This window comes from Miscanthus floridulus, chromosome 1, assembly GCF_019320115.1.
Source record: "Miscanthus floridulus cultivar M001 chromosome 1, ASM1932011v1, whole genome shotgun sequence".
NCBI lineage: Eukaryota > Viridiplantae > Streptophyta > Magnoliopsida > Poales > Poaceae > Miscanthus > Miscanthus floridulus.
In genome coordinates, this window is record NC_089580.1 from 111,174,718 (window position 1) to 111,184,759 (window position 10,042).

General features: G+C 53.1%; 1 pseudogene; it reads right to left on the reverse strand.

Annotated features, from left to right (window-relative positions):
• Window positions 1-1,404: 1,404 nt before the first annotated feature.
• Window positions 1,405-2,692, reverse strand: LOC136461476 (putative pectinesterase/pectinesterase inhibitor 43; annotated as a pseudogene).
• Between the last annotated feature and the right edge of the window lie 7,350 nt (window positions 2,693-10,042).

Genomic DNA, 10,042 nt, shown 5'->3' on the forward strand with positions numbered 1-10,042 from the left:
ATGTTATCACTATGTAGTAGCATATACGTTCTTGATTTGTGCGAGATTCATTCGATGCATGAATAATCTGTGCTACCTTTGCTTTGGGGCCTAATATTGCACTGTAGAATCTTGGCTGTAGCAGTTGACCTGAGGATTTCGCTTCTCATTCATTCAAATCTTGCAACTTGATGTGCTTTTGATTGATTTCCAGTGACTAAATTTGACACTCTATATATACGGATTGATTCACCAGTTTCCTTGGATCAGCTATGAGGTCAAACTTTTGTCCTGATATTTTTTGTCAGTCGCTGTCATACCATTAAGTTGCTTAAGGGAAAGAAAGCACCTTTCCGATACTAAATGCCACCATGGAGTCATACTGATAGTCTTAGGTGAGGGGCACTTGCAGGGTAGTAAAGTCAGGGGAGGGTAATCACAGTTGATTGTTATTGACACTTTATATTTACTTTTGGGGTAGGGTAAATCACTGCTGGAAACCTTAGTCCTTGGTTCTTCTCTGTTCAACATGTATGGGCAAGCTTTGAAAGTGATTGCAAGTCCAGTTTGGTTTTTCTGAATGTCACTGTCGCAAAAAGCGTCCATCAATTCAATAGGATTGAATGAACCGGCTCATTCAATAGGAGTGCATCCTGTACAATTTCTGGTCCATGATAACCTATATGATCATAAATTTGTTTTGGGGATTAGATTGTGGTATGAAAAATGAATTACATGTTCAGTGAATGGGACAGGCTCTTATCGATTCTTTTCCTGTTGATTGCGTCCCCAATTTATGGATGCACTCTTATAGATTGTTGAACCAGTTCATTCAATGGGACTGATTGTTGACTAATTTGTGGAGATTAATTTCTGCTCTGTGCATACACGTGCCATGTCTGAAATTACAATTGATCCCAATCAACCCAATTGAAGCTGGAGGTAGGAGCAAAGAAAGCAACATGGGAAAGAGAGATGGAAAATTAGATTTATAGAAACAATCCGATTATTATGAAAGAAATTTATGAATTTGCATGCATCAATAGGCAAAAAAAATAATGAATTGCATAAGGAAAGAAAAATATAGAGTAAAATACACCGGAGGTCCATTAACTTTCGGTGAAGTGTCATCTAGGTCCATCAACTTTGAAACTGCATTTTTGGGTCCATTAACTTTCGTTTTGTGTCATCTAGGTCCATCAACTTTGAAACTGCATTTTTGGTCCATGAACTTTTAAAATGGTTCACTGCAGGTTCACGCATGCATGCACGCACGTCGGCTTCGGCTGCAGTACATGAGCGGCTGCAGTACAGTAGTATGCCCTATAGACGGGTCCTGTTGCGTACGTGTGCCTGCGTGTACCTGTATCCTCTGGCCGGTGTGTGATGGCATCAAGTCAGCGCTCGATGGCCGGTGTGATGGCATCAAGCAGGCGGGTGGCCACACGCCGACGCCGCTCCCGTGCTCCGTCGCCGAGGCTGTGTGGCCATGTCCTTGGACACGGTGACGTACTCCTTGTACACGCCGGCCTTCACGTAGATGACGAAGCGGCCCTCGAAGGTCTTGGGCACGGCGGCAATGGCCTCGGTGATGGTATTGAAGTCGTCGCTCCCGTCCGGGGCCACCACTTTGTTGGGCTTCTGCAGGCTGGGCAGCTGCAGGAGCCTCCACTGGGTGGCCGGCATCCACTTGGGGAAGTCGCCGGGCGGCACCTGGCTACGCCCGTCTTGGATCTCGTCGAACGTGCCGATGAGGCCCGTGGTCAGTACCCTGTGCTCAGGATGGCCGCCGGACATGGTGTCCTCCATCGTTGCCTCATCAAGCTGGCGCTTGGCCTTGGTGGCCGCCTCGTCGATCCCCATGAGCGTCCGGGACAGCAGCTCGCGCTTGCCGGCTAGCTCGTCGGGGAGCTCCTCCGCCGCGAGAAGCTGGCAGTTCGCCTCGGCGGACGTGCTGGCGATGCTCTCGAGCTCGGTCAACAGAAGGTTGCGCCGGGCAGCGTGATCGGTCTCGTCGTCGGGCGACACGCCCAGCTTTTTCTGGCGGGCGAGGACGTCCTCTCCCTGGGCGCTGGTTATCTGAGACCACAAGGTGCTAAGCAGGCGCCGGCCGTTTGCGCCGTGGGCCACGTCCGCGATCTCGCCCAGCTTGTCATCGACGGACAGAAGCCCGCGGCCGCCGCTGGTCACCTCCTCGGCCTCGCCCATCTGCCAGCCAAGAAGCCGGCGGCCGTGCCCCGCACCCGCCAGGGTGGCGTTCAGAGCTTTGGCTTCCTCCGGCGGCGCAGGTGTAGACGTAGGTCATGACGCCGGAGACCTAGACCCGGAGGTCCTTGACGTGGCGCACCACGTCCTCGGGCTTGAGCCTCGCCATGGCCCTGAGGTCCTCGGTGGAGTCGTCGAGGAGCTTCTTGCACACGTCCATGGCATTCCTGGTGAGGTTGTCCGTGGCGCCCTTGCCGATGTGCGCGGACCGCTGGAAGGCGGCGGCGACCTCGTCCAGCGCCACGTTGAGCGCGGCCTTGAGGACGTCCTCCGGGTCGGAGGTGTCGTTCACGACGGGCTTCAGGCTCTGCTCGCACTTCTGCGGGTACAGTGTGGACGCTCACACCGTGGAAAGCTTCACGCTGGAGTACATGCCGGCGGCGTCGTTGTCGTCCACCTTGCTGGTGTGTGGTGTTTGTACGTGCCGTACCGGTGCGCCGCAATTCATGCAATGGAGCTGCTAATAAACATGAAGTGTACGTCGTCCCGCGCCCTAAACGTACACGTACATACGCTCGTGCGTTGCCGGGGCACGTGTACGTGTATATGCACAGTGACACGGCTACACGTATGAGACGCCACTGCCGTGCCCCCTGCCTGCCATGTGATGTACCGGGCGCCCGGGCAGCCGAGAACGGACACAGGATCCATCGCCATCCACCGTGTATGTATGTGTATATCTGGCCATATGGGTGGTACTACATATATAACGTCGTGTGTACGCGTTGGCGGCCGTACAAGTTTTGGTTCTTGTGTGCCTGCATGTAAATGTAATGTACGTACATTCATTCACATACATGGCTGCATAAGTGTATATAGGCCGTCCGATCCTCTTCGTCGACACGTCGTGCGGTCGTGCCATCCATGATTAAGAACGATCGAGAGGAGCTAGTACGTACGTAGTACTGCTAGCGAGTGTCGTCCGATCCTTCTACATACACACGTACGGCTGCCAATATAATGCAAGTCACAAGCACGGGAGCGGCGTCGACGTGTGGCGGTGTGTGGCCACCCGCCTGCTTGATGCCATCACACCGGCCATCGAGCGCTGACTTGCCATCACACACCGGCCAGAAGATACAGGTACACGCAGGCACACTGCACGTACGCAACAGGACCCATCTATAGGGCATACTACTGTACTGCAGCCGCTCATGTATTGCAGCCGAAGCCGACGTGCATGCATGCATGCGTGGACCTGCAGTGAATCATTTTAAAAGTTCATAGACCAAAAATGCAGTTTTAAAGTTGATGGACCTAGATGACACAAAACGAAAGTTAATGGACCAAAAAATGCAGTTTCAAAGTTGATGGACCTAGATGACACTTCACCAAAAGTTAATGGACCTCCGGTGTATTTTACTCAAAAATATAAGAGATTGAGACAAGGAAAGGAGAGGTGTAGGCTTCGAGAGTTTTTGTTTCCAAAATGTTTGACATTGAGTAATGATGATAAATATGTACAATTGTCTTGAAGGGCCCTAAACATTTGTTGATCAGTGAATAAGGAGGGCAACGAGAAGGCTGCAATTTGATGAAGTAGGAAAGAATAGATGTGTTGCAGAGATGAACGAAGAGGGTGTCGCTGTTGAAGAGGTGACAAGATGCAATATAGTGATGCAACAGGTTGACACTCCATGCTGCAACTTTGTCTATCAAGGAATCCAGGGGAATGGTTCAAGTGAAAGAAGCACCGAAGGAAACCGCACACCGCAAGCATGCTGCCAAACTGAGGGTTAGTGTTTCAGATTTTAGTATTTTATTGTTTCAATTTTCAGTCTGAATATTTTCAGTCTGAATATTTTCAGTCTTCAGTTTTGCTCCCTCTGAATTTTTCTCTCCACTATTTTGCTCTGTATTACAGTCTGTAGTAATTTTCATTGCTGTCCAATCCTTCTTCACAGTTGAATGTTACACTTTTTTTTTTCCAAAGTAGGCTAATCTGGGACCCACTTCAAGTGTTTCCTTGTGTTACTATGCTCCGTCATTGTCTTCAGCAGATAACTTCAGTTCAGGTTATATGTACCACGAGTAATGCTAAAAGTTTCTGTTCTAGGCTTCTTGCAGTCAGAGCGCTCTTCCCTTTTCTGTCAGTGAACAAGAATCCATAATAGCAATATAGACAGTTCAGTTGTACTTCAAAAATCATTTTCCAGCACAGTATCTGTTGGCTACTATGTTTCTGGTGCCTTTTGACTGAAAAAGAAAGGAACCATCTCTGACTGCAAAGTTATTCAGATTCAGTAGCCTGCATATACCCAAGCTTTCAATTACACTGCAATTCTCTGGTTCAGAAATTGGTGCTCGATAGCCATAAATTATTAAAATTTTTAATTCTATCAATATTTATTTTATTGCTTGCATGATTTTTTTCAGTAATCGGTTCAATGATTTTTTGTCAGTGGTCTACGTGTGTGCTGGTTCTAAACTTTTGGTGTTTAGCAGCAGTATCTGTCTTTACAGTATTGCTTTTAGAATGTCCATTTCTGATCAGCAAATAGCACTTCTTTTCTTATCTTTGGCTCTATCTTCCTTCCTTTTATTCTTTTTTTTTCTTGGCCTCCAAGATGATAAGTTTCAGTTAGCTTGCCAAAAGGAATCGGAGTGGTTGGATGTGTACAGAGGGCACGTGACTTTTCCTGTGAGTAGTTGCGTTTGGGCAGAGAGGGAGAATCTGGTTTGATTATTTTGTTACTTGTCAATCAGTTTTTTATTGCTCTGCATAGAAAATCTGGTTGATTTTATCATATTTTTCAATCATTGTTTCTGTGCCGTTTTATATACATATATCCTACTGATGACTGTTTAATTATGATTGGCCCAAAAAGTGGATGATAAGTGTATCAACTATCAACCCAGTGATGGGTAGTCACTCCCAATAATAATATGCAGTCTTTTTTTTAGAGGTGACAGATACAGATGCAGTTAGTGCTTGGTTATTCCATTTCAAGGTTTGTACAGCTTCATACATTTTAAGCTTTATTCTCATTCAGGTCAAGAAGGACGTAGCATAACTTTGTTCTCACCGCCTGAAACTGTTGACCCATCAGTGATTGTGACACCAGACGAAGAGCATAAATACAGCCATGTAAGTGTAATATTGGCCTTGCCGGTAATTTGAGTTGAGTAGATCTTAAAAACAGTCTATTTGTTTCAGTAGTGTAAATGGTAAGCATATAATTCTGAAATGGTTATGAGAATTATTTTTTTGAACAGAAAGAAAACTTGGACCATATCAGGGAATCACATTAATCATTCTTTAACAAACAGTAACCATATCAGGGAATCTAAATAGTCAAGCAAATTTGACACTACCTTAATGGGGCATCAAAGCGAGATGCATGAATAAGGAGGGTAAAGGAAACCTGAGGGACCGGGTGGCTCCATCCAAAATGATGCAAGCTCGGCAATCAACGTGTGTGTTCGGTGGCACAGCGCTGTGGGGCGGCGTGGCGGGAGGCACGGCGGATAGATGGCCAGCGGCGCAGCAGCGGTGGTACGGAGAGGGAGCGACGGGCGGTGCCGGCAGAGGGAGGGAAGGAGACCGAGTGGACGGGAGAGGGAGCTGAAACTTAATATAGAAAAATCATATTGGGAGAAAAATTAAATATCATAGTTAAAGGGCATGCTATTAACATGTACTAGAAACCAAGAAACAAAGATACCTTGCGTGTATAGAAACCTATTGAAGCCACAAATCACATTTCGAGCCACGAATCTTTTGTTGCAAAAAAAAAACATTGTAATTAGCCAGATGAAATTTGCAAGATCAAATCTTTTAGTTCAATAGGCTGAGCAAATTTATCAACAAGCATAAATAATACATAATAAGTCAACACATCTATTGTCAAGAGCCTGGAGATCGTGGGTAGGCGGCCCGCGGCTACGTAGATCGTAGCCGTCAGCCGTGTCTTCCGATCTGGAGGTTATACCCCTCACGGTGATCGGGCTTGAGAGTCTTTGGGGAAGAGAGGGAGGTTTTAGGATAACTGATCTTCCTTACTTTATCAAATGGCCCTAGATCCATACATATAGCCTCTTGGGCTGTTGAAAAGGAAACTAACTAATCCTTGATTCTAGCTGTTGAAAAGGAAACTAACTAATCCTTGATTCTAGGGAAAGATAGCAAATCAAATCTTCCTTCTTTCTATCCTAGCCACTGGATGTTCCCTGCGCATCGCGCGTGCTGGCCTGGGCGTCGCGCTCAGCGCGCTCTGCGGCCCGCCTCACGTCGCGGTTGCGCCTGCGACGGTGGTAGCTGTGGCCCCACATGACATCTCTCGCCCCCTCGAGACCCAGCTCGTCCTCGAGCTGGAAATCTGGATATGAAGCGCGGAAAGCATCGAGGTCTTCCCAGGAGGCCGAAGAAGCAGGCTCGCCGCGCCAGAAGACCAGGACCTGGGTGACGCCACGTGCTAGGCGAGCCTGAGTGACTCGGTTGGGAGCTGGAAGCACCGCGCCATGCTGGATGTCCGGCAGAGGAGGTGGGGTGGCCGGTGGAGTGCCACTGAACTTCTTGAGGGTCCCGACGTGGAATACGTCGTGGATACGGGCTTGCGGAGGTAGCTCAAGCCGCACCGCGACCTCATTGATCTTCTCGATGACCCGGTAGGGCCCCAGGTAGCGGGCCTTCAGCTTGCCCAACGTGGTGCGGGGGAGGGACGTCGCCTGGTGCTGATGAAGACGCAGCAAGGCCCAATCGCCAACGGCGTAGGTGACCTGGCGATGATGGCGGTCGTAGTGCAACTTCTGCACCGCCTGGGCTTGCTCCAGGCGATGGCGGACCTCGGCGAGGAACTCCTCGCACTCGTCCATGTCGCGGGCCACAGCTGCGACACGGGTCTCGCCCGGCTCATACGAGCGTATGGTCGGAGGGTCGCGGCCGTAGACCACCTGGAACGGCGTCTCCCGAAGCGACGACTGGAAGGCCGTGTTGTAGACGTATTCTGCCCATGGCAGCCACCGGAGCCACTAGCGAGGGCGATCTCCTGTGAAACAATGGAGATACATGACTATGACGCGGTTCGCTGCCTCGGTTTGGCCATCCGACTGGGGGTGCAAGGCGGAGGTCATGTGCAGCTTGGTGCCCATGAGTCTCATGAGCTCACGCCAAAAGACGGACGTGAACACCGGGTTCCGGTCGGAGACGATGGACTGAGGCATCCCGTGGAGGCGGACGATGTTGGTGAAGAAGGCCTGGGCCACGGACTCGGCGGTATACGGATGCCCGAGTGCGATGAAGTGGCAGTACTTGCTGAAGCGGTCGACGACGGAGAGGATGACCGACTTCCCGTCGACCTTAGGCAGCGCCTCGATGAAATCTAGCCCTATGTCGGCCCAGACCATAGATGGCACTGGGAGGGGCAGCAAGAGACCCGCCGGCCGTAGATGCTCGGACTTGAATCGTTGGCACGTGGCGCAGTCCCGCACGAAGTCCTGGACGATGCGGCGCATGTTGGGGAAGTGGAAGTCGCGCTGCAGCCGGTGCCAGGTGCGCTGAACGCCTTCATGCCCATCGTCATGGATCACAGCAACAATCTCCTGGAGCAGGGGCGATGTAGGCGGGATGTAGAGGCGCCCGTCATAGAGTACCATGTCGTCCCTGACCGCCCATGGAGCGGTTCTGGAGCCCGCGCGCACCTCGTCGTGGATCGCGACCAGGGCAGGGTCGACGGCCTGTGCCTGGCGGAGACGGCTGATGTAGTCAAAACGCGGTGCCGAGATGGTGCGGAGACTGCCCATGCTGTCCTCCTCAGCATCGCGACGCGAGAGGGCGTCCGCCACGACGTTGGTTGCCCCGGACTTGTACTCGACGGCGAAGTCGAAGCCGAGCAGCTTGCCAACCCAATGGTGCTGGGGAATGGTGGCAAGGCGTTGATCCAGCAGGAACTTGAGGCTATGGTGGTCCGTCTTGACGAGGAAGTAGTGGCCCCACAGATATGGCCTCCAGTGCCGCACTGCGAGCACGAGGCCAATGAGCTCCCGCTCATACGCCTCTAGGGAGCGGTGTCGTGGCGCCACCGGTCTGCTGAAGAAGGCGATGGGATGGCCCTCCTGCAAAAGGACGGCGCCGAAGCCGTATGTCGACGCGTCGCACTCCACCACGAACAGTTTGGTAAAGTCCGGCAAGGCCAAGACCGGCGCCGAAGTTACTGCGGCCTTGAGTGCGCCGAACGCCTCCTCGGCGGCAGCGCCCCAAGTGAAGCCGTCCTTCTTCAAGAGCGTCGTGAGGGGCGCGGCGATGGAGCCGTAGTTGTGGACGAACTTCCGATAGTAGCCCGCCAACCCAAGGAAGCCACGGACCGCCCGCGCGGAACGGGGCCGAGGCCACTCGTGGATGGCTTAGACCTTGCTGGGGTCCATGGCGACGCCGGCTGCTGAAATGGTGTGGCCCAGATAGGCAACGACATCCACACCAAAACAGCACTTGGAGCGCTTGACGAACAGGCGGTGCTGGCGCAGGAGCTCGAAGACGATGCGCAGGTGGCGGAGGTGATCAGCCCAGGAGGTACTATAGATCAAGATGTCATCGAAAAAGACTAGGACGAACCGCCGAAGGTAAGCCCGGAGGACGTCGTTCATCAGTGCCTGGAACGTGGCCGGGGCGTTGCACAGCCCGAACGGCATCACCAGAAATTCGTAGAGGCCGTCGTGGGTGCGGAACGCCGTCTTGTGGATGTCCTCAGTGCGCATCCGCACCTGGTGGTAGCCCGAGCGCAAGTCAAGCTTGGTGAAGAAGCGCGTGCCGTGGAGCTCGTCGAGGAGCTCATCCACCACCGGGATAGGGAAGGCGTCCTTGACGGTCAGCGCATTGAGGGCGCGGTAATCGACGCAAAATCTCCACGAGCCGTCGGCCTTGTGGACGAGGAGGGCCGGGGAGGAGAAAGGCGAATCGCTGCGACGGACGACGCCCTGCTCAATCATGGCGGCGCACTGGCGCTCCAGCTCATCTTTGTGTGCCGTGGGATAGCGGTAGGGCCGCACGGCGACGGGGGCCGAGCCGGGTTTGAGGACGATGGCGTGGTCCCGCGTGCGCTGTGGCGGCAGGCCCGAAGGTGTGGCGAAGACGTCCTCATAGGCGGTCAGGAGCTCGTCCAGGAGCGTCCCACTGGCCACTGCGATGGTGCGCAGGCTGGCGGCGGACGAGGACGGCACGCCCGCCCACGTGATGGTGCGGCCGTCTTGGTGGAAGGACATCGCGCGATCCGTGAAGTTCCACACGATGGGACCGAGTGTGCCCATCCAGCAGGTGCCCAGCACAACCTCGTACCCTGCAAGAGGCATCACAAAGAGATTGGTGTGGAAAGCTGTGCCATTGATGGAGAAGGGGGCGTTCCTAATGACGCCCGGGCAGGCCACGCGCTCGCCGTTGGCGACCGTGGCGGTCAGGCGTGGCCGGTCCTGGATCGGCAGGCCGGTACGGCGCGCCGCGTCCTCGCCGATGAAACTATGCGTGGAACCGCTGTCGAGCAAGGCGAGGAGGGAGGCCGCCCCCACGGACACCGTGATCTGGATGGTGTCCGCGACAGGAACGCCAGCGACGGCATACAGGGAGTAGCAGGTGCTTTGGCTCCTGGTGCCTCCGTCGCGGCATGAGCTGCCTCCGAAGCGTCCACGGCGTCATCGACCTCCACCCCGTCGACGAAGAAGAGGCGTTTGCAGAAGCGGTTATGGCCCCGGGTGTATGGTTCGTTGCAGTTGAAGCAGAGGCCTTGGCGGCGCCGTTCCGCCATCTCAGCCGGGGAGAGTCGACGTGGAGGTCCTTCGCCGCGACCCTGCTGTCCGGGTACAGGTGGCA